Consider the following 25,186-nt stretch of genomic DNA (forward strand, 5'->3'; position numbering starts at 1 on the left):
CAGAGATGGAAAGATAATCAGATGTAACAGAAGCCAGGAGAGAAGAGAAGTTTTTAAATATCTCCAGCGGTAAATACTGAAAAGAAGTCGTTTAAGGTAAGAACTGTCAAGAGATACTTAGGGGGTGTCCTCTTCACATTTTTAGCATCTACTATTGGCTTATATTAAACTAGCAGTCAACCAAATAAGATGTTTTTAGACAAACTCCAGCCAAACTAGGGCTCCTTCTTTCTGTACCTGTGTAGCTGACCGCAAGATTTAGTTTATCCACTACATTGTATCTAACCCTTGGTTTTAATCCAGTGTTCTAGCCTGACAAGACTAATTTGAATCTTTGATCTATTTGCTTACGTCAGATGGCATTTCCAATGTCAATGTCATCTGCATATTTGCTGTGTATATCTTGAATATTTTTATCTATTTTAACAGTTAAGTGGTAAGAATATTTAAAAGGGAAGTTACTTTTCTCTAAGCTTCATTCAGTTTCCTCATCAGTAAAATGAGTATATTTATTTCACATAGGGTTGTGATAAATAAGTAAATCCCTGAACGTGCCTAGTACTGTGGGTAGCGCAAAGAAGATCTTCCTGCGTTCTTCCTGGTTCCCTCCTTTCTTCTTCCCTGTATCACTTTTTCCTTTTTCTCTCCTTTCTTTTAAAATTTCTTTAAAACTTTGTTTTAACATACTGCCTTGCTTACAAAGAGAAACTACGTGTAGAATAGGACAGTGTTTTGAGATCCAATTGGCTAGAATAAACTGAATTTCATGCTTTGAAATGGTGACAGCTCCCTTAAGTAAATATAAAGGCATAAATATATTTCTGTCTCCTTTTCTCATGATCCCCTAATCCCTACTTACACATTCCACCTCCCATCACCTCCTCCCACATCCCTTCTAGCCCCTCCAAGCAGATCATAGTCACTTCACTGCTAATAGAAATATATTTACTGAGTATCTACGATGTGAACAGCCTCAGGTTAGGACTGAAGTTAAGATACTAGAAGCCAAAAACAATCTTTCTGCCTTTTAGGACCTAATGAACTCTGAGTATCTGGGTTTAATCCCCTTAGAGTCTCTCCATTCTCCTGTAAATCAACCACCTCATGGTAACACCTGGGGGAAAGGAAGAAAGAAGACCCCTTGTGGACTTTTGCCCTCTCTCCCAGGTAATATGTACGTTTTATACGCGTATTCTTTCATGCTTCCAACAAATATTTCTGAAACTTCTATTATGTGCCAGGCATGATTATAAATACTAAGGATATGTGGAGAACAGGGCAGGCAATGTCCCTGTTCTCATGGGATTTACAGTCTAGAGGGGGGAGACAGACAATCAACACAAAGAAAAATGCTTGAACAGGACAGTATTGGACATAAATGTGATATAGAACATTTGAACAAGTGACATGCTCCAGAGTGGCTCATTTAGGTTGGGTGGGCAGGAAAAGTCCCTCTAAGCAGGTGACATTTCAGCTGAGACCTGAATCACAAGAACCAGTTACACTAAGATCTAAAGAACATTCCAGACAGAAGAAACACTAGTACAAAGCCCCTGAGGTAGGGATAAAATCGCTGTGTTCACAGGGCTGAAAGGAGGCCAGCGTGGCTGGATTACAGCACCCAACGGGGAGAGTGGCATGAGATAAAGTGGGAGAGCCACAGGCCAGGTCCCCGGGCAAGGCCTTGCAAACCTGGAGGCCTGTTAGAATGTCCTGGGGAGCTTTAAAAACTATGTGGACCCTCCTCCAGAGATTCTGATTCACTTGATCTGAGGTGGAGCCCAAGCAACAAAAGTTCCCAGGGGATTCCTCTGTGCAGCCAGGGTTGAGAATCAGTGATGTCTGTGTTTCACAGGCTGTGGTAGGGAGTTTGTGTTTTCTCCTAAGTGGAATGGGAAGTCACTGAAGGGTATTAAGCAGAGGAGAGATGGGATTTCAGTAATTTATTTAAAAGATCCCTCTAGCTTCTATCTGGAGAATGGATTTAGTGGATCAAGAGAGGAAGCAGGTGATTGTTGTCTTTTTGTGGACATATGCTTTCATTTCTCCTGGGTAAATACCTCGGAATGGAATTGCTGGAAATAACCCAAATGTCAATCAAACGTTGAATGGATAAACAAACTGTGATGTGTTCATATAAATAAAATACTACTCAGCAATAAAAACAATGACTGATACATGCAATAACATAGATGAATCTCAAAACCATTATGTTGAACAAAATCAGGCAGACACAAAAGCATGTATACTATACTAACCCTCTTATGAGGAATAACAATCAGAAATGGTTGCCTCTAGGGGGTAGAGACTGACTGGAAGGGGGTTAGTAGGGAATTTATTAGGGTAATGGAAGTGTACTTCATCTTGATTACATGAGTATACACGTTTATCAAAACTCATTTGAACTGTACACTTCGAATCTGTACATCTCATCGTATGTGGATTTTACCTCAATTCAAAAAATGAAAAAGGACTACTACACACGTACTACAATGATTTTTTAAAAATTCCAAGTGCTGCAGAGGATGCAGAACAACTGGAACTCTCAGATGTTACTGGCGGGAGTGCAAGATCGAAAATAGTTCGGCAGTTTCTCATAAAATTAAACAGGCACTTACCATAGGATTCAGCAATCTCACATCTAGCTATTTACCCAGGAGAAAGAAAATATGTCACACAAAGACCTGAACGTGAATGTGTATGTAGAAAAGCAACAGGGGTTACAGTTAGGAGGATCTTTGCAGTGTCCTGGGGAAAGATGATGGCATAGTCTAGGCTAAGGAGATGGAGATGAAAGATTGGAGATGGTGTGGAGATAGCATATGGAGGTGAAGAGAAGTCAACAAATTCAGGATATACTCTGGAGGTAGAAGCTGAGGGAACCCCATTGTTGATCGTGTGAGAAGAAGAGAGGAATCAAGAATGACTTTTAGGTTTTTCCTATAAGCATCTGGGTGGGTGATGCTGTCATTTACGGAGCTGCGGAAGCCTGGGATGAATAGGCTAGGGGAGAGGAAAATCAGGAGCTCTTTTTTAACCATGTTAAGTCTGAGATGTTTATTAGACTTCTTGGGTATTTCAGCAGCGGATTTCTGGAAAAGATGCTTCCATCTTTTATTGTTAAAATATAAACTTTCAATCTAGTCCAGTGGAGGATGCTGTGATGATAGGTGGCAGTAGAATGTAGTTCCTTGAATTTGTGATAGAGTCAGGAACAGGCTTATGAGAAGCAGAATTAGATATACTTCAAAGTTTCTGTATGATGGTGGACCCAACAGATAGAGAGAATAAAAAAAAATGTTGAGGATGAGATGAAACAATAAATAGTTGAATCCAAGCAATGGTGTAGTCACCTGACTGGAGGTTTCTAAGAACTAATGAGGCTTGAGAATTAGCTAATGATATGATTTGGATTTAGGGATGTTAGTTATCTGCTGCTACATAACAAACTACCCCAAAATTTATATTAATAACAATATAAATGTTTATTATCTTACACAGTTTCTGTGGATCGGGAATTGGGGAACAGCTTGGTGGTTTTTGTTTTTCGGCAGGAAGGGCTTAATAGTTGTTGTTTTAATATTTTTCAGGTTTAAAAAGTGTTTATAAAGCTTTTAATTCCCAGTAGGAAAATGTTATCTGAATGATTGTTCTAATAGCAAACCACCGTAAATTGTTTCAACTGCATTTGGGACAGAGGGAGAGAGATTATTTTCAAAGCACCGTAGCTTTCTTCATGAGAAGGTCAGAGGTACACTGGTTTGTATGATTGCGACATCCATTAGGTGATCTTTCCTTCATGGGCTTTATTTGTCAGAAGAGCCTTAGGCTTCACCTCCCAATTTGGCTGAAGATTTACTGAGGAGATTCACAACCTTTGGGTTGCTCTGATTTTTCAACATATTTGCCAAGTTCTGGGGCACATCCTGGAAGGCCGTCATAACTTCTGGATCCTGCGTGGCCGCAAGAACCTCTGGATCACTAATCATTTCATTGAGCCCAAGCATTCCTGCCATTCCAGGCATACCCCCTCCCATTCCAAGCGTTCCTCCAGGAAAGTTACCAGGTGTCGGCCCAGGAAAGCCACGGAAAAACAGCCACACTGAGTTCCTGATGTCTTCTGACTTATTCCCCACTCTGGGCTCTCTTATGTTCTTCCCGAGCTTTCTTCAGCCTTTCTCTTTTTCCTTTGATCTCTCGCTCTTCATGTTTTCCCTCATACTTTCTCTGATGTTCAGCAATTTTCTGGGCCCTTGGTTGAACTTCTTTCAGCATTGCACTAGCATCTTCATCATAATCCAGTTTACAGGCAAGGGCAAGATCACGGACTGCTTCTACACGATGGCCCAGAGGTATGTGCGCTTTCCCGGCCCACTTGTAAGGCTGAGCTGAATCAGGATTTATTTCAATATCTCTGTCACAGTCTCAGATGACAGCATTTGGCTTCTGTAATTTGATGAAGACACTGGCTCTCTTGGCATATGGAATGGCCAAGCAAGGATTCAGCCTGATGGTATCTGTGAACTAGTCAATGGCTTTCTGTAGTTCACCATCATTTAGGGCCTCAATGGCAGCCACATTTTTATCCTTTGCCTCATGCATCATCCCCTCAGTTATCTCAACATTTGCATCTCCCATTTCTTGAGGGGGCAACCGTGTCTGGTTCAATCGCACCTTCAATTTCTAGATCACTTTCCTCACTTGATGTTTCATCTGTCTTTATGTTTTCCTCTGATTTCTCACTATCTGGTTTTTCTTTCTTGGTATGTGCTGATTTAGTTTTATGAGTAGCAGGTGGTATTTTTCCTCCAATGACCTCCACACGCTCCCTCAGGAAGTGCATTTCTTCAGTGTTCAGGACACTGGCATCCTGCTTACACATCTTCACGAAGGTTCAAAGCTTGCTCACTTTGGGAAGGTCCATGGGCTGGCAAGGCCGAGGCTGAGGTCGGATTCCAGCCCAGGGCGCTAGCTCAGCGTGACTATGTAGAAGGGTGAGGCTGTTTAGTTTTGAGTCCAGGTCCCTCTTAAAGTCGCAGTCAATATGTTGGCCAGGGCTACAGTTTTTGAAGGCTTGACTGGGGCTAGAGAATCCATTTCCCAGATGGGTGATTCATCCACATGGCAAGTTAATGCTGGCTGTTGGTAGGAGGACTCAGTTCCTTACCACGTAGACGGCTCCCTGGGCTGCATGAGTAGCTGGCTTCCTCCACAAAAAAAAAAATCCAAGAGTGTGCAAGGTAGAAGAAGCAATGTCTTTTATGTCCTAGCTTCAGAAGTCACTCTCCATCATTTCCACACTATCCTATTGATTACAGGTTCGCCTCATTCAGAGTAGAAGTGTCTACACAGGGAAGTGACTGACAGGAGGAGAGCATCGTCGGAGGCCCTTTTGGAGGCTGGTGTCAGCTCCCTTTTTAAGTTTTGTAGTTTATGATATATTAGTAGTATAAAGGGACTCATCTTCGTAGTGGTGTATGAGAAAAATTCCCCTAGATACTCGTGACTCCAGACCTCATGGGCAATTCAACCAGCTTTAGAAATATCATCAGAACAACTTGAGAAGATAAACTTTTTTTAAAGCAATAAGCATTTTTTAAAACATTGAGAAGGCTTACAATTAAATATAGTAGTGTTCTAAAAATCACACACATGGTACTAGTATTTTTGTGTAAAGGAATCTGTATATTTAGTGTTTTAAGTTTTTATAATGTTTAGGAGAATACGACCTATTGGAATGACACATTGTATGTGTAATACTTATTTAAAATGTGTAACTAAGTAATTGATTTACATTTGTGATTTTAAGTGGACATCTTTCAAATGTAAATACACTATTAGACATTTTATAAACTTAAAATTAACATATTTATAAGATTAATTTATTAGATATATGTGAATTACTTAAGTACTTGGAAAGTGTTTTTTGGTTTTGGTTTGTGTTTTGGTCAGACAACGGAAGAACTTAAAAAAAAATAAATTGAATATATTAAATTTATAAATGTAGTTAAAATATTTAAAGTAGGTTAATTAACTGTGACCAAACATTCATCAAAAGTCCCCTTAGAGGGACTTCCCTGCTGGTCCAGTGGTTAAGACTCTGCGCTCTCAATGCAGGGGGCCCTGGTTCGATCCCGCACGTCTCATCGAAGATCCTGCATGCGGCAATGAAGACCCAGTACAGCCAAGTCAAATACAAAAATAACTATATATATTTTAAAAAGCCCCTTTACAAGGGGTTGTTTAAATTTAGCTATATCTATACAATTTTATAAATTTATAAGCTTACAGGAAAATCTCCTTGGGTTTTGATTTTGTAAAGTCAAGCATTAATTTTTCAAAACCAAAGTAACTTTCGAATACTTTTCCTTGAATGCACAAAAGTTAACCTTAAGTAAATAGATTCACTTTACTTGGATGGCAGTGGGGGAAGGGGGAGAAGGGAGATTTTGGCTGATGGGCCAAGTCTTGCCTGACTAGGCTTGGGCCTGACTCCTGTTCCTGCCTGATGGCTGAGCTGGTCCACCAGTATAAGCTCTCCCTGCCAGGGCCGGAAGGGGTGAGGCAGAGGGCAGGGAGCCAGGCCTCCACCTGGATTGCCTGTTCCCCCCTCCCACCTCCTTGATCTCACTGTGCTCTGTGCATGTAATAAGTGCGTCACTAGCCTTAATACCAACCCACAGCATGATTCTCGCTCTCTCCAAAGAAGCTGAGCACATGGTACAATGGTCTTTATTAACTTGCCCTTTGATTGTCCAAGGGACTTCTAATGGACCTGCAGGACTAATTGTGGCTGCATTAAGCAGAGAGTACAATAAAGAACATCAGAGGGTCCTGGACGTAAAAGCTGCAAATTCACCACATTGTAGTGATATGACTTACAGATATAAAACAAAAAAACAGCCAAACATTGATTAGTATGGGTGGCACAGTCTCACATTTAGCTTTGGGTTGTAATATTGAAGTTTTTAATTTACTATAACTGAACTATGCCTGAACACCCTACCCAGCTGGGTTGTGGGCAGGAATGCTCTTAAATTTCCTATTAACTGGGGCTTCCCTGGTGGCACAGTGGTTGAGAGTCCGCCTGCCGATGCAGGGGACACAGGTTCGTGCCCCGGTCCGGGAAGATCCCACAGGCCGCGGAGCGGCTGGACCCGTGAGCCATGGCCGCTGAGCCTGCGCGTCCGGAGCCTGCGCTCCGCAACGGGAGAGGCCACAACAGTGAGAGGCCCGCGTACCGCAAAAAAAAAAATTTTCCTATTAAGTGTATTTTTGTGTCTTCCATGAAAGTTCAACTCCCAGTTCCTGCTTTTTGCCTGGGATGGCGTCTAGGTGCCTGCGGAGAGCCTCAGCAGTCCTGAGCGCCACAACAGGGGCTGCTCTTTGTCACAGGATGCCCTGCTCTTCGAAATGGCACCTGTCTAGTGCCTGACCCTGCTGCCCTTCCCATGGGTTTTAGCATAGTTCCCAATTGCTGCTGTAACAAGTTATCACAGACTTGGTGGCTTAAAGGAACGCTTTATTCTCTCATAGTTCTGGAAGGTATAAATCCTCTATCAAGGTATCATCACCTCCTGCTGAAGTTGCCAGGAAATACTTCCTTGACTCTTCCTAGCTTCTGGTGGCTCCTGGCAGTCCTTGGCATTCCCTGGATTGTAGCTGCATCATTCTCATTTCTACCTCCATCTTCACATGGCCATCTTCCCTCTGTATGTCTCTCCGTGTCTTCATGTGGCCTTCTCATTAGGATGAGAAGTCAGTCATTGGGTTTAGGGCCCACGCTAATCCAGCAAGATCTCATCTAAACTAATGACATCTGCAAAGACCCCGTTTCCTAATAAGAAAGGTCACATTCTGAGGGTCCAGGTGGACATGAATTTGGGGAGATACTAGTCAACACAGTATACCATTCAACACGCAAAGGTACTGGGGCTGCAAGTTCAGGCCATGTTTAGAGCCAGGTGCTTGAGGACGTGGAGTGTTGTGTTGAGTATGCTGAGGTTTGCTCTCTACCCACAGAGGAGGCATCCAGTGCTCTATGCAGGAGAGCATCATGGCCAGAGTTTCATGAAGGATTGCTTTGGTCACAGTGTGTAAAATAAATTGGAGCAGGGAGGGCTAAGGAGGAAAGAAAACCAGTTGTACCATTGGATAATCAAGTGATATGTAATACAATCTTGAGTCAGGATAGATGGTATAGGAAGAAGAGGAAGGGACAAGTGGGAGACGTATCATAAATTCAGAGTTAACCAGACTTGGCAATTAATATGTGGTGGGTGGGAGGAAGCAGTGAAGAAAGGGAAGTGTGTAGGGGGCTGAACAATATGGGTGGTCCCTTAACATCGTTGAGTGGTTGCCAAATGAGAGATAGTATTGCCCATAGGGCTGGGGTTAAAGAGAAAGGCAAGGCTTGAGGATCCCACAGTGGTGGACCCCAGTGACATTATGAGTGGTTAGGGAGTTGGAAGTAGGCTCTTTCAGTTGGGATTACTTCCATGAAAAGTATTCTACGTTTGTGTAAGAGGATTCCATGGCATAGGCCTCACCTGCTTTTGCTTTTGTTTTTTTTAAAATTTTTTTTAAACAAACCCAATTTTTATTTTATTTATTTATTTATTTACTTTTGGCTGCATTGGGTCTTTGTTGCTGTGCGCGGGCTTTCTCTAGTTGTGGCGAGCGGGGGCTACTCTTCGTTGTGGTGCGTGGGCTTCTCATTGCGGTGGCTTGTCTTGTTGTGGAGCACGGGCTCTAGGAGCGCGGGCTTCAGTAGCTGTGGCTCACTGGCTCTAGAGCGCAGGTTCAGTAGCTGTGGTGCACGGGCTTAGTTGCTCCGCGGCATGTGGGATCTTCCCAGACCAGGGCTCGAACCCGTGTCCCTTGCATTGGCAGGCGGATTCTTAACCACTGCACCACCAGGGAAGTCCTGCTTTTGTTTTTTTTAATATTCCTTACCTACATCAGGTTCTTTGTCTGGATAATGTATCTTTAATTTTAATAGATATTGCCAGGTTACTTTCCTAAAAGGCTGTAACAATTCACTTTTTTACTGGCCTTGTATGAGAGTTCCCTTTCCTCCTTATTCCCACGATTAGTAGGTATTTCACTCTTTAATTTTTGCTATTTGAAAATATGACTTCTTTAAATGGCTGCAAAACATTCCGCCATATCAACATACCGTAAAATACTTAAACATTTTCCTATTTTTGGACATTAGATTGTTTCCCATTTTTTGTTGTAATGAAATTAATAACCCAGAAATGGGCATTTTTATACATAAATCTTTGTCCATCCAATGATACTTACAATGAAACTTATAATTTGAAAGAGGATGACATAGGTATAGTTTCCTCAGGCTCTTGCTTTGTTGTTTTTCTTCCTGTGTGCCTTTCTTTCTTTTCACTGATAATATTTTAGGTGGACTGAGAGAGTTATAAGAAAAGGAAAGGGTTAAAACAAATAGATTTTTAATTTTCTTTGAATTCTATTAGTATATGCTATTCCTTATTCACTAGCAAAGTCATCTGGAATTGTATTAAGCTACTATTAATTCCCTAATTTTACTATATGCATAGATGAAGTTTCTCATTTTACGGAGGGAAGAACAAATGCATTCTAGTATCCTAGCACTGTCTGTAACCTACAAAAGCAGCTTAACTTTTTATTTTCTTAGACATCGAACTTCTGAAAAGCATCAAACTTTTCTTGCCATGATGATGAAAACAAAAGATGAGATTTAAATCTTGATACCATGAATGGTACATATTATAATATATGACTGGAAAATAAACAGCCTTTTCTATATTCTTCTCCCTTAAATTTTAGCTATTAGAGTCAGAATGCTTGGATTGCAGAATTCTCACTTGAGCAAGGTTTTTATATAACATTATTCATATTCTTGGCCTTGGATGCCAATTAAGTCTCTCAAGTCTAAAATTGCTTTGTTTGCTTTTTAAAGAAATCTGCCCACCTTACAGACCTACAAGTTAACTAACCAGCCTGCTTTCTTTTCCCCCCAGAGGACTTTGCTCTGTTGGTTTTCTGCCAGCTCTTCCTTTCAAACTGAAATAGTTCAGTTTCTCTGTTTCTAGAACATAGAATTCATTACTCCTGGATTTTTGCCAACAATGTCCCTCTCATGTTTTTAAAACTAAGATGAATGTTACAGAGTGACCTAGTGGGCTCGACCCATGATTAGAAGTCAGTCAGTGATATATTAGATGTCTGCACGGATGCTCTGTTCTGGGTAGTGGGGCTGCTAGGGGAATGGGCCTCGGGGAGGGTGGGGAGGGCATTCAGGGCGAAGCCTCGGGACTGGAGGGGAGAAATATGTGTGAGAGATTAGGTAAGATTTGGCTGATGTGAGGCAAGACTCAGATTCTTCCCCCGCCCTCAGGGCCCTGGTGAGTCTCTACCATAGAAAGGGCATAGTCATTAATTCCTTTCGGCCGTTTAGATGGAAAACAGAAAGCCAGGTGACAGAGAATATTTATAAAGGGCTCTAAGAAGAACCACTCCATTTTTTTTTTTTTTTTTAATTTTTCAGTTCTCCTTTTCTCTTCCTACCTCTGTAACCCTCCTTAGCCTCTTGTTTCTACTTGTAGTGAAAAGGTGGGCCTTCCTGCCACAGAGCGGAAGTCTTAGGAATGTATACATCTGCACCACCTTAGGCCAGGTGAATTTTTCATTCATGTGGCTCTGCTGAATAACACAGGGAGATTTCTTTACCTTTTAGGTTACTTTCTAAGAATATGTTAGTGTTTAAATTCTTTTCCAGTTGGCTATGTATTTTAAAATTAAGCTTTTCGTGTTTAGATAATTGTAGATTCACATACAGTTATAAGAAATAATGCTGGGACATCCTGTGTGCCTTTTATCCAGTATCCCAAATAGTCACATTTTGTAAAACTATAGTTCAATATTATTGTAGGATACATTCATGTATATCAATATCATTGGCATTGATACAATCAAGATATATAACATTTCCATCACCAAGGATCCCTCATGTTGCCCTTTTACAGTCACATACACTTCAGTGCTTCCCTAACCCCCTCATTATCCCTTGGTAATCACTAATCTATTCTCCATTTCTATAATTTTGTCATTTCAAGAATGTTATGTAAATTGAATCATACGGTATATAACCTTTCGGGATCAGCTTTCTAAACTCAGCATAAATTCTTGGAGATGTGTGTATGTATCAATAGTTTTTTTTAACTGCTGAGTAATATTTCATGGTATGGATGTAGTGCAGTTTGTTTACTGTTCACTCATTGAAAGACATCTGGGTTGTTTCCAGTTCTTGGCTACTATGAGTAAAGCCGCTATGAACATTTGTATACAGGCTTTCATGTGAACATAAGTTTTCATTTCTCTAGGCTAAATGCCCAAGAGTGCAATTGCTGGGCCTTGTGGTAGTTGCATGTTTAGTCTTATAAGAAACTGCCAAACAGTTTTCCAGAGTGGCTGGACCATTTTACATTCCCACAAGCAATGTATGAGCAATCCAGTTTCTCCACATCCTTGCCAGCATTTGGTGTTGCCACTATTTTTTTTTTTTTTAGCTATTCTGATAGTAGTGTAGTGATATCTCATTGTGGTTTAAATCTGCATTATTTTCCTGATGGCTAATGATGTTGAACATTTTTTCATGTCCTTATTTGCCATCTGTATTTCCTCTTTGGGAAATGTGTTCATGGTTTTTGCCCATTTTCTAACTGAATTGTTTGATTTTTAAAAATTGTTGAGTTTTGAGTGTTCTCCATATAGTCTAGATACTAGTTCTTTGTTGAATATGTGGTTTGCAAATATTTTCTCCCAGTCTGTAGACTGATTTTTCATCCTCTTAACAGAGTATTTTGGAGAAAAAATTTTAATTTTGAGAGACCCAATCTACTAAGTTTTCCTTTTATGGATTCTGCTGTTGGTGTCAAGTGTAAGAACTCTTTGTCTACCCCTAGATCCTGAAGATTTCTCCTATATATTTTTCTTAAGGCTTTATAATTTTACATTTAAGCCCATGCCACATATTTTTTAATTTTTTTATTTTTTTGTGGTATGCGGGCCTCTCACTGTTGTGGCCTCTCCCGTTGCAGAGCACAGGTTCCGGACGTGCAGGCTCAGCGGCCATGGCTCATAGGCCCAGCCGCTCCGCGGCATGTGGGATCTTGCCGGACCGGGGCACGAACCCGTGTCCCCAGCATCAGCAGGCGGACTCTCAACCACTGCGCCACCAGGGAAGCCCTCATGCCACATATTTTAAAGTAAGTTTTTAGTTCTCTGCTGTCTGAAATAAGCCTTAGCATGTGGAATCCTTTTTGCCCTCATTTTCTTTCTCAAGCATCTACTGAGTGCCAACTGACTCAAGTCACTGATACAATTCCTGACTGGGTACATGATCCTGACTTTGTAATGAGTTAGCTGAGTGATGTCCTTAAAAGCATGAACTATGCAGGTAGACTGTTTGGGTTCAAATCCCGGTGCTGCCTCTCAAAAGCTTTATGATCTTTGGCAAGTTACTTAATCGCTCTGAACATCAGTTTTTCACATCATTCAGATCTGGGTAAAAATAATAATACCTACTTCTCAGGTTTGCTGCGAGAAGGAAATGACATATTAGGTATAAAATGCTTAGTGCAGTGCCTGGCACGTGCACAGAAAACATTCAATAATTGTTAGTGGCTCCCCTTCCTGCTCCCTGTGCAGATTCTCTAGGCATCCTCCCCAACTCAGTCTTCCCCACAGCCTCCACTTCTTTCTTTCTACCTCTCCTGGTCTTAATGATTATACTTCTTTTATGAAACCTGTTTAACCTATTTTAGCATTTAATACAATTTCCTATCTCCAAATTATTGTGGTATTTATATTTGTGGTCAGGTTACCTTTATTGTTTCATGTACGTATTATGTATCTTTCCAAATATGTATCTCTTTGAGGGCATGTTCCTAGCCCTCCATAGAGTCTAGCTCTATGCTGGGTAACTGTCAAACACTTAGCAAGTCCCCAATACAATGGTAGTGGTGAATCTAAATCATAACATGTTTGGGACCTCCCTGGTGGTCCAGTGGTTAAGACTCCATGCTCCCAATGCAGGGGGCATGGGTTTGATCCCTGGTCTTGGGGACCAAGATCCCGCATGCTAGTGCAATGCGGCCAAAAAAATAAATAAATGACAACGTGTTTCATTGAAAGCAATTTGGCAAAATTATTCCAAAGTCTTAAAATCTTTGACCTAGTAATTTACTTTTTCAAAATCTATCCTAAGAATGGTCAAATAGTTAAACAAAAATTTATGCATAGGAATATTTCTTACAGCCTTATTTGTAAAAGTATGGCTTAGAGAAAAACATAAATGTGTAACAATAAAGAATCAGGAATCATGCAAATTCCATTTATATGGTGGATTATTACACTGTCAATAAAATTCCATTTTCCTAACCATGGATTATAGAACTATAAGGATATTCACTAAAGCACTCTATATTAGTAAAAGCATAGAAATAACCTAAACCCCCAACTATAGGGATAAGTTAAATAAAATATTGTCAGAAAACAGAAATACAGTATGATCCCATTTGTCTAAAAAATGTATGTCTATGTAGATACACATAAGTATACAAAAGACAGGAAAAATATACTCCAAAATTTTAGTGGTAATTGTCTTTGAGTAATAGCCTTTTGGTGATTTTAATTTTGGCTTCTCTAAAATATAGTATTTAATACTTTTAGCATAAGAAAATAAGAATAAAAGTTATCTGTTTTTTAAATGGTGTTTTGGAGACTATTTAATTACACAAATATATTGATCATTCATCCATTGCATTAAAAACATTTATTAACTGCCTACCAACAGTTAGACCTAGTTCTAGAAACATAACAGAGAGAACAATTGACAAAGTCCTTGAATCACAGTCTAGTGAGGGGTACAAAAAATTACAACAGTGAGGGAATATATTGATAATACTGAGTGTCATAGAAGCCTAGAAAAAGGTGGGGTTAGGGAGGTAGGATAAGCCTGTTTGGTAGAACTTGAGTGCATTAGAGCCAAAAGAAGGGGTGTAGATAGGGAAGAATGATCCAAGTTTACGGTTATGCGTTTTCAAAGGTTCTGAATGGATACTGCTGAAGAAATGTGAAAAGCCATGGAGCAGGGGGAGGGTTTGGAAGGGGAACTAGCAAAAGTAAGTAGCTGTGTTGATCACACATTCTATCCTTAAGAGTAAACACAGAAAAAATGGCAATTAATGGTGTTAAATGGGAATGCTAAGATCATATTTTTGCTTTAAAAGATCACACTGACCATTGAGTAGGGAATGAATTAGAGGAGGACGGGATTAGAGGGGGAGAGACAAGTTAGATGGTGGTTTAAGTCACTGAGAAGATGGTAGTGGCTGTAGGGATGGAGAGATGAAGCCTGATGTAGATGTGACCTGGTGATAGATTGGATTGGTGGTGGTGGTGATGATGGTGGAGGAGATGTCAAAGGAAAAGCAAGAGTCAAGGATGATGTTTTGACTCCTGGGTTTGCAATTGTGGATGGTGGTACCACTAACTGAGATATGGAACACATGAGGAAGCACAAAGTGGGAAGGAAAATGAGTTCACTTTGGTTATACCGAGTTTGGACTGCCTGTGGGTAGTCCAATGGGGTGTTCAGAAAGTTATTGGAGATACAAGTATAGATGTATGTTTTGGGGGCAGTCATGAGAGTAAATGAGAACACCAAGAGATACATGTAGAATGAGAAGAGAATAGGGCTTAGGACAGAACCCTAAGGAAAACCAACATTTAAGAGACTGAAAGTGAAAAAGCAAATTGACTCAAAGCTTGTCTGGGACAGAAATTTCTTGTGTGATGTAATTTACAACTCCTTCTGGGAAGCAATTAGCATTCTTGATAAAGTGCGTGAACAGTTTTCTGACAGACTTTAATAAGACTGAGAACTCCTTCTGGGAAGCTAGGGTTACCCATCGAGCTGATTGACTAGCCTAATAATCTTTAACCAGATGTTCTTTTTTTTTGTATCCATTTCTAAACATGGCTGGTGAACCATTCCTTTTTTCTTATAAAATGTCTCAACCAAAATTACTCCTGCAGTTGAATTTTCTAAAAAACCTCTCATTTACTCAGAAACAATTTGTCTGAGGCATTGCTGTAACAAAAGAGAAAGAGGAGCTTGCAAGAGAATTAGAAGAGGCCAGAGAGATAGGAGAGAGACCAGAAGAGTGTTGATGTTATGTGAAAGAAGGCTTTCACCAGGTGAAAGTATTTCAAGAAACAGGGCATGAACAGACAACAGTGTTAAATGTGAGTGAAAGGTCAAGTAAAACAAGGATGAGAAATTGCCCCTGAGTTTAGCAGTAAGAATGTCAATGGTGATCTTGGCAAGCGCAGTTTCTCTGGGGTGATTGGGGCATAAGTCAGATTTCAGTAGGCTTGAGTGAGTACAGACCATTCTTTCAAAAAGTGTGACTACAAAGGGGAAGGCAGGGGAAGGGAGATTTGAGGCTGTTTCATTTTAGAGGGAGGCAGAAGTATATTAAATATGTTTAGGAAGGAGTCAGTAGCCAGAGAAGTAGAAGGTACCTGAAAGAGAAGGGCTAATCTTGAGTCAGAGACCAGAAAAAGGTGAAGCCAGTCTGCGGAGACTGAGCCCAGGTGAAGGGAAGGTCACATGCCTCCCATTGTGATAGAAAAGGGGGAGGGTGAGCCTGCAGGGAAGACCTTTGGCAAGTTTGGTGGTAGAAGGTCAGAGGCATTCCTCTCCAGTGGCTTCTGTTACATCTGTGATGTAGAAGGTTAGGAGCTCTGCTGAAAATGCCTAGGTAAGTGGCAGGATGGCAGACTGAGGACAGGGAGAGAGTTCTGAGCAAGATCCCAATAAGAGGGCTTCCCTAGTGGCGCAGTGGTTGGGAGTCCGCCTGCCGATGCAGGGGACACGGGTTCGTGCCCCGGTCCGGGAAGATCCCACATGCCGCAGAGCGGCTGGGCCCGTAAGTCATGGCCGCTGAGCCTGCGCGTCTGGAGCCTGTGATCCGCAACAGGAGAGGCCACAACAGTGAGAGGCCCGTGTACCGCAAAAAAAAAAAAAAAGATCCCAATAAGAATGGGAGATTGAACTGTCTGGGGAAATAGTGAGTGATTTCAGGACGTGGTGGAGGATAATGAAAACTTCGTGGAAACAACCAGCACAGACAGGTCTGTGATTTTTTTCCTATGGTGCTTTGAAGTCCTGATTTAGGCATGAGGACAAGTAAACTGGACTGTCGTTAACGAAACCACTGAACCTTTGCAGCTCCCTCCGGCCATCCTTTAAATATGACTCCTTAGTTTGGAGCCTAGACTCTGTTTTCTTCTTACTTTATAGACACTTCCAGTTGATCTCATCCACTCACATGGCCTCAGTTAACCTCTCTATGCTGATGAATCCTTAACCAATGTTTGCAACCCAGCCTTCCTCTAGAGCAGCAGACTCTCAACCCCATCTGCCTTGCGGGCATCTTCAGTTGTCTCCTGAAGCTGAACTCATCATATTTCCACTCTCGCATTTCCTTTCCTCAGCAATTTCCTTCCTTTCCTTTGCTCCGGGAGCCAGGGGTTTGTCGTTTTCACCACGCAAGCCTCTCAGCGCTTAGTGAATGTCTGGTGGAATTTCAAATGAAGAATCCACTCAGTTCTCTAAGCCAGAGACCTGGGAGTCATCTTTTAACCCAACTTCTTCACCTCTAACATCCAATCCATCACACAGAAGTCGTGTCCACAACTAAACGTGCCTCATGGCAGGAAAAAGAAAAAAGTAAATTATCAAACAATTTTAACGAAGAAACTTAAGTGTTGGCATTAACTCCTTTTCTTTGCTTCCTTAAAATTGGAACTAAACCAGTGTGTGTGGGGTGCCTCCCTCCCTGCTTTCTCTCCCCCTCTGCACTCTGCAGCCTTAGAGAAAGTGGGAGCGAGTTTTTCATTTGCTAATGATTTGGGCTCAGGTTATAATGGACCATTAAGGTGTTTTGTGGAAGAAAAGAGGAAAATGGAGCTTTCCGGTGAGGGATAAAGACTGTGGAGGGGCACCCCGCTACTCGAGGGAGGAGGGGCCTGGGATCTGACCCAGACTTTTCCGAGAAGGGGGGCCGAGAAGGACCCTGCGAGGGGCCCGAGTTCTCCTGACCGTGGCCGGCTCTTTGTCCGCCCCCGCTTTGCGTGCAGGGACAGGGCTTGGACAGCTCAACCTGTTCACTGCCCAACAGGACCTTCCTTGGGTTGCCCAGACGTTGTTCCCTCCCGGGACGCCACAGGGACCCCGTAAGCCCCAGCAACATCCCTTGGGCACCTAGATGGCTGGGGGAAGCTCTCACAGCCCTGCCCGGAGCAGGCGCTGAACGGGGCGCGCTAGAGACCTCCGGAGGACTGGGACAGCGTTAAGCATGCTTCCATCACAGGCTGCTTTGCGTACTTGTCTCCCTTCCGTGCGTGATCAGTGGCTGTCCTCCACGCCTCCGTCTCTCACCTGGTAACTGCAGAAAGCCTCCTGCCTCGTGTCACCTTCACCATCCGTTCCTCACACAGAAGCCAGAGGTTTTGTTTAAAAACAAAACCCCAAACAACACCCCACTAGACCCCCATCCTCACCCCAACCCCAATCTGGCTAACACCTGTAATCTTTCAGGTGTATATGCTTCCCCCGCATCCTGTAGTTAATTGTCATCACCTGTTTATGTTTTTAACTACTCTACGGGCAGAGAATAGACCTATTTGCCTCTTTACTTGCAACCTTGTCTCCCGTGCTTCGAATGTGGTGGATGGAAGCAAGATCTACTCAGGTGGTTCTCAAACTTGAGCGTGAATCCGAATTACCTGGAGGGCTCGTTAAAACACATTGCTGGATCCCCCTTTCCAATTCAGTAGGTCTGGGGTGGGGACGGAAATAATGGATCTCTGACAGCTTCTCAGGACCAGTTGCTGCTGCTGGTTGGAGATCACGTTTTGAGTTACCACCGCTCTGCATCTAGTTAGAGAAGACTGGAGGAGTAGATTGGAGTGACTTTTCAGATAAGAAGAAAGGTGGGTGGGAAACAAGCTTTGGAAGTCTTGGAGGTATGGCTAAAATAGAGATATTTGAATTCAATATTAAATTTGGCAAAACTTCCCAATAGTTGACAAGTTTGAGGGAGTAACTATGAGAATACATGGTTGAAGTGGCCTGTAAATGAAGTTATGATATGCAGGCTGGCAAAGACCTGGGAAAAAGTTACTTTAAAAAGTAAAATACTGAAATGATAAAGATGAAAGAAGTGAAAAGGAAGATTGTAAAATGAAATATGTACCATCATTCCAATTTTATTAAAAATGCCTAGGAAAAAACCTGAAAAGATATGGCAATGTTTATAATAGTTATCCCGATGGGTGAGTTTTATCACCTTTCTTCGCCTTTCTAAATTTCAAAAATTCTCTCCATCATCTTGTTTTCCCTTCATGACTGAGAAAAGCTTCTCCTGTTTTGAACCTCCTCAGTCTTGGGCATTTCCATCTGGCTGAATTAAATTATTTCCTCTTCTGTCCCTCTGTCAGACTTATTTCTCTTTGACATCTTAAACTGCCAGAAGTATGAAAATCAACAAAATTAAAATAATCAAATCGAAGACAAGCAAAGAAAACAAAGAAAAGAAGAAAGAACCTCAAGAAGAGAAATAATTTAGTCAGTCCTGACACCAGCAAGAAAGTATCTTGGTCATTGGCCTTCCGATCATTCTATATATTGGAAGGTTGTAACCACCCGCCTGGAGATTGTAACCACCTGCCTGCCAGGCTGTTCATGACTGGTGACCTCATCGACTGGTCAGTCAGGGAGCTCTATTCCTAATCTCTTACCCATCACCTCCTGTTTCTTCTCATGGGGTCAGGCATGTGCTGAGGATCGTTCCCAACTTTACTCTTCCTGTACAGAGTTCTACCTACTTATCCCTCTTTGAATTAGATCCCCTCCCAGCCAAATAATATCACTCAAAAACGTTATTCTTTTCTGTAATTTATTTATTAAAATTATTAAAATAAAAAACTGCTTGACAACTTAAGCTCTCTTAATAACAAGGTTTATTTGGGGCATAAATTCAAAGTTCCAAACAGTTAAAGTACATATAAACTTTTAGAACACAACCTGTTTTATCCATGAGAGCACTTGTGCAATAAATATTGTGTATACATTATTTGTCGTAACATATACCAGTTGGCAATGGTATTTGCCAGGAAGAATTTCTTGTGCATTTCTTTAAAGGAATGAGATACACAGGACTTTGGCATATGTATCTACTTCGTTTCAAAGATGAACAATTCGGACTTTTGTGTCTAGGCCTTGTAATTCTTTACGTACAGAGTAGAAACAAATGAAATAACTAAGTAAACATTTAGAGGCTTAATCATGTATGGTTTCAAAATCAGGAATATGAATATACAAATTTTTTCTATAAAAATCTATAATTATGGAAGAAAATAATTAAACTGTATGCCTACAGCAAAATGAAAGGGATGTATAAAATTTTAATTATCACCATTCACACTGATCAGACCAGGAAAGACTAGAATCTTGATATTTCAACTACACTGACTACTCTGTACCTATTTTCTTGAATGTCCTTTTATCTCTGATAATAAAGTGTGAATTAACAGGACCATTCTAGAGACCAGGAAATGGTGATCGTGAATGATTTGGTAAATTAAGACAATAAGTGACAGAGTAGAACCAGAAACTCATTTTCCTAATTACCAGCTTAGTACTTAATCTAGACTGTATTAAATGTGCTGCCACAAGGCAAACCATGTCATTGCGGGTCCCATTTTAGAAATAGGTTGTATACAAGTTTCCTTTGTGGTCAGGCAAAAGACACCTATTTAAAAAATGTCAATGGCTGATCATTAACGACAAAATGTTTTTACACGTTGTTTATTGATTCAAGTTGTCCTCCATTTCTACAAATAATCATTACCTTCTAAGTTTGGTAAGAACAATCAGAAAATTACTGAGAAAAGGGATGTTAGATATCATCTTGTCTATCATCTCAGTGGGGAAACTAAGATCCAAAGAAATTTTTCAGAGTTATAGTGTGAGTTGATGGGAGTCTCCAGACTTTTAGTCCAGGGCTATTTATGGCACATGGCACTACCTCAGCAGATCAGTATTCTGAAACAGTGTGGCGTAACTGAGAGGATGTTTCTGGGACCATCAGTCTTGATCAACGTTATCAGTGTTGGGAGTTTGTGCGCCATTTTACCTCTTTTTCTCATCCATTTATTCAGTACACTTTCATTTTGTTGCCTGATGTTTTGGGAGTGGGGATAGTCAGAAAAAAATAAGTTAAAAGCTAAGTGGCAAATGTGATTTAATTTATTTTTACTTTTATTTTTTTTGCAGGGGAATGAGTGAAGTAAGGTTGGCTGGAATGTAGAAAAGTTGCAATTTTCAATGGAGAGAAGGCCAAGAAAGAGAGATGGGAGGGATGGCCCTCCTACTGCCAGGGCCTCTGCTGGGCACTTTTATGGAGTTATCTCATTCCCCTTAACACCCCTTTAGGTATAGGGCCTGTTAACCTCATTTTATTACTCATGAAGAAATTGAGGATCAGAGCAGTTTTGTAATTTACCCAACAGTCACACAGCTGATAACCTGTAGTCAGATTCAATGCAGGGTCTATATGGCTGCGAAGTAGAGTATGTGAAAGGTGAACCAATGAAAATAACAGTAATTGCAGTGCAATATTAGTAACAGTAATAATGATAGCATAATGCTTTACATATGTGCTCTTTGAACGGGATTAAGTGAGCCCATGAACAGGACTGATAGGGTGTCTTTGTACTCTTCATTAGTGAAGCAGGCAAGGGAGAAAGAGGACATATACTTAAGATTTCCTTTGGTTTACTTTGCTTTCTGAAAAATATTTGGAAGGCTCAATTAGTTTTGTTTTGCCACGTTTATCAGCTTATTATGTTCTTGATGTGGGTGGATGGGTTGGTGTGTGATTGTGTGAAATCAAACCTGATATATTCAGAACAATTCTCCCAGTGGATAAATATGCCTTTGGGTTTGATATTGAATTTTGTAATTAGCGATCTCTGTTCCTGTTTACTGAATGGGATTTTTAATCTGTATCCAGGTCTTTTCCCTTCTGAAGCTGAATGCCATATATACTCATTTCTTTTGGGGACCCACAAAAGACGTATGTTAAACTCCAATGAAAAAGTAAGTTATACCCCTAAATTAATCTCTGGTAACTAATTTTATATTAGTCTGCAGTTCCAGTTTTAGAATTAAGCCCAATTCTCATATTTGCAAGGCGATTTCCAGTTCTGTGACACTGTGTAACATAAAGGTGGTGTCAATTTATAAATAATTACTGTCTCCTAATGAATTAGTGATCATTTACAACTATCATTTCGATACAAACTTAAAGAGGGGTTCCGGCTCCAAAACTGGATTTTCTGTATTTAAAAATGTCATTCTAATTCAGAACTCCCCAAAACTGTTACTACAAAGAACTATGCCATTCAGCCTAAAAATAAAACCTCTCACCCAAACTACACTCCTTAATAGCCACATTTTAATCTACATAATTTTAAACTAAGTTGAAAGAATCCATTTCTAGTGCAGTGATGTCAGACAAGAGTTGGAACTGGGACAGTGTGAAAGGGATAATTTAAAAGCCCACCCCCCTGCTTGGAGACACCTCAAGAATTTCTAGGCTCACAAGGGAGATGAAGGAAGAGATTTTAAAAGCTGAAGAGTGCTGCTCTTGGCAAGCCCCTGCGGACACAGGCCGAGCCGGCTGCGGCGAGGGCCGCGAAGAGTTAACAAGGGACCGAGCCCCCCTCGCCTCGGGCTCTCCGCGCGCTCCCCCCGCCCTCCTGTCCCCACCCTCTCGTTTTGGCAAGGGATTAAAGTGCTCCCCCCTGTGGCAGCAGTGACCCAGAAATGAGTTTGATTCACACAGTCCTTCCTCCATAACCAGCCAAACGCCCGTCCGAGAGTGCCTCCCTGCGCGAGCGCCGGGTGTGTGCACGCGGGCGAGAGCAGGGGCCCGCCCGGCTCCCCGCCCGCCAGTCAGTCCGCCCGCCCGCCGCGGCCCGAACTCATGCGGCGCGGAGCGAGCGGCGAGGAGCCCAGCGCCGCGGCCGAAGCCCTCCGCAGCAGGTACGCGCGCGGGCCGCGGGGGGCGCGCGGGGAGGGTGCGCCGGGCCAGAGTCCGCGCGTGTCCGCGTGTGGGTCTGTGTGCGCGTCCCGTTCCGGCGGCGGCGGCGGCGGCGGCGGCGGCGGCGGCGGCGGCGGCGGCGGCGGCGGCGGCGGCGGCGGCGGCGGCGGCGGCGGCGGCGGCGGCGGCGGCGGCGGCGGCGGCAGGACGAGCAGAGAGGCTCAGCCATATTTGATGGTTTTGTTGCTTTGCTTGGGAGTTCTCGGGAGTAATTTAATGCCGAAGGTCGCTGCCTAGTGGAAATAATATAGTACGTCATTAATATGGCGCCAAAAGATTGGGTTCTCGATATGTAGCGAGGAGGGAGGGCACGCAGCCGCCGAGTGCAGCGTTACTATCCCACCAGTAACTTGGGCATTGCCGGGGCGGGGGCCAGAGGAGGAGGAGGAGGAGAGGAGGATGATTTTTGGATCCTGAGAATTGATCTATGTTGGATCAGTAAGTTTTATTATGATTATTTTTCAATTTTGGGGAACTGAAGACTTAGAGCTTTTTCTTCTTTTGGGTTTGTGAAGAACATGCGGTTTTCAGGCCAATCATCAATTAAAACGCGTTCAGAAGCAGAAGCCCAGTTTAGTTGGCTTTAGTTTATTAGAATTTTTTAAAAAGCCGAAGTGCATTAGGTTGCATGAAAGTGGAAAGCATAGTAGCAACTTGGTAGACAGATGGCAATGGCAGAACACAGGTCCGTGTACATATATGAATCCAGAGTGTGTGTGACCGTGGTGGTGATGGTGGTGGTGCGGGGGGAAGGGACGACGACTGTATTTGTCCAAACATAGGTGTGTGTGTATAGGTACATCTGTGTAGGGTGGCCGCAGCCTTAGCTCTTGTCACCGCGTCACCACATGTCCAAAATATTCATTGCATCAATTCAAGGGCAGTGAGGGAGGGGTGGTGGTGGGGTGGAGGGACAGTTTAGAAATTAGATTCTTCCAAATTGGGTTTCCAATTATCAGACCTTTTACTTACAGCGAGACTGCCTGTGAAGTGTAAAACCCTTTATCGGTGAAATTAGGAAGGAGTTGCACTGGTAGAGCAAACTACCGATTAACCATGAACTTAAAACGGATTGCAACTTGCAACCTTTGGCACCATCTGCAAATTGTGGAGGTGGTATCGCTAGGTCTTCGCTGCCTGAAATGAACGTGCAGTGTGCACCCCGGGACTGCAAGTTGCAAAGCCCTTCAGTGCACGTGTCTTGTGCCTGCGAGTGTGTATTTGTGAGTTGGGGGCTGTTGTTCGATAGCTAGCAGGCTTTCCGGGTTGTTGGAGCTGGCTTGCAAATGCGGGAGAGGGATGGAATGTGGAATGTTGACCGGGGAACCGAATCCTGTCGGAACGGTCCCATTTGCTGGAGAAATTCGATCCCTTCCACCTCCTTCCCGCTCCCCCCGCCCGCCTGCGGGCTGGAGGCGGGGCCGAGGACGCGGCTGCTGCTCAAAGTGGTGGAGCGCGGCGGCGGGAGGCAGGTGCACGGCACCCGCCAGTGGGGGTGCCTCAACTTCCGCGGGCGTTTAAATAGCAGCCTCTCTCCCCTCCCACCGGTAATAGGTGACCTGGCGGCCGAGGGCGGCGGGGGGAAGGGGACGGGGGATACCCGGGAGCGAGCTTCCGCGGCACGTGGGCAGGTGCTGGGTGGCCCTGGGGCCAACTTTTGTGGCCCGCCTTTGGCGTTGGAGAAGAGGTGGCTCCATGTGGAAATGGGGGCGGGCGGCGGCTGAGGCGCTGCTTTCTCGGCCGCGGCTGGAGCGTCACCTAACGGTCCCAGCAGAGCTGCCGGGCCCGGGGTGGGGGGCTTCGGGGGCGGGGACGCCCGGCCCACCGCGCCCGCGCCGCGGGAACCCCGCACAAAGCCCGAGGCGCGGGGGCGGCCACCGCGCTCCCGCCTGGGGAACTGCCCGAAGCCCGTCGCCGTCCCCGCGCTGATTCCGGCGGGCGGCCGCAGGCGTTTGTTTGTTGGTTCCGCGCCGCCTTCCTCGTCGGATGGCTTCCTGTGACAGAGGTGATACACAGTTTCCAGAACTGTCTGGGGGCGGGAGCGGGCGCCGAGCCCTCTCCTAGCTGCTCGCGGCCGCCGCAGCTCCCGCTCCCGTCTCACAACCGTTTCTTGCCGGCGCGCCCGCCCCAGCCCGAAGGTGCCGCCCGGGAGGGACTCGGGGAGGGGGACGGCGCGGCCGTTTCCAGCGGCGCAAGTGGCTTCTACACGCGAGGGAGCGTTTGATTTGCAACTGGGGCCGAGCGGATTGGTGCAGCTGGCGGCGGCGGGGCGGGAGGAGCGGCGGCGGCGGCGGCGGCGGGGGGTGGCCACTTTCAAATGGAGAGGGCGGCGGCGGGGACGCCGCTGCGGAGGGAGCGGGGCTTGGTTGCGCCACGAGAAGGTGTCATCACTGCACCGGGGCTAATTCCGGCGGAGGTGCCGGGAGTTACTTTCCCCTCCTCCCGCGCTGTTGTTTCTGTCGCCTTGGGAGGAGGAGGAGGAGAGAGAGAGAGGGAGGGGGCAGCGTCGCCACGCGAAGCCGCGGCCTTGCGCACACCCCGGCGGGCCGCGGGAGCCGCGCGGTGCGTTCTCCGGTGCGGGGCGGCGGCTCAGTTCTCCCCTCCCCGGGATCCCCCTCCCCCTTCCTGGGGTCCTCAGCTTTCTCTCTGCGCAGCCCACCCGCACTCTCCCCCCTCCCACACGGGTTCCGCATCCACGGGTTCTTCGCTCCGGGTGCTCCCTGCCCTGTCGTACACCCTCGCCCCGGCTTCCGCACCCTGGTCTCCCCCTCCCCGGCGCGCGGGGGCGGCCGTAGTCCCGGCACCCGGTGAATGCAGCGTGCAAACAAAAAAGCGGGCGATTTAAACGTGCCTTCGAAACCCGTTAGGAATGCGTCGTCACCCGGAGACCGTTTAAAAGCAGCTTGGGCTGGTTTTCTAGTAACGAGGAGGGAGGCGCCCACCTCGCT

At 44.0% G+C, this 25,186-nt stretch overlaps 1 protein-coding gene and 1 pseudogene across 7 annotated transcripts in view; one reads left to right on the forward strand and one right to left on the reverse strand.

Annotated features, from left to right (window-relative positions):
* The window catches only part of JADE1 (jade family PHD finger 1), a 195,737-nt gene that overhangs the window by 115,759 nt on the left and 54,792 nt on the right, over window positions 1-25,186 (forward strand). For 3 of the 7 annotated variants that reach the window (XM_060148708.1, XM_060148714.1, XM_060148713.1), the window contains exon 1: window positions 22,066-22,180. The exons of 1 other annotated variant lie outside the window; for it this stretch is intronic. The gene's annotated coding sequence lies outside the window, so the exon portion shown is untranslated. Of the gene's footprint in view, window positions 1-22,065; window positions 22,181-22,393; window positions 22,416-22,466; window positions 22,489-23,697; window positions 23,786-25,186 lie in introns of those variants that run through there. 3 more of the 7 variants (XM_060148711.1, XM_060148712.1, XM_060148710.1) reach the window with 3 other exon arrangements.
* On the reverse strand, window positions 3,825-4,924 carry LOC132519511 (hsc70-interacting protein-like; annotated as a pseudogene).

This window comes from Lagenorhynchus albirostris, chromosome 4, assembly GCF_949774975.1.
Source record: "Lagenorhynchus albirostris chromosome 4, mLagAlb1.1, whole genome shotgun sequence".
NCBI lineage: Eukaryota > Metazoa > Chordata > Mammalia > Artiodactyla > Delphinidae > Lagenorhynchus > Lagenorhynchus albirostris.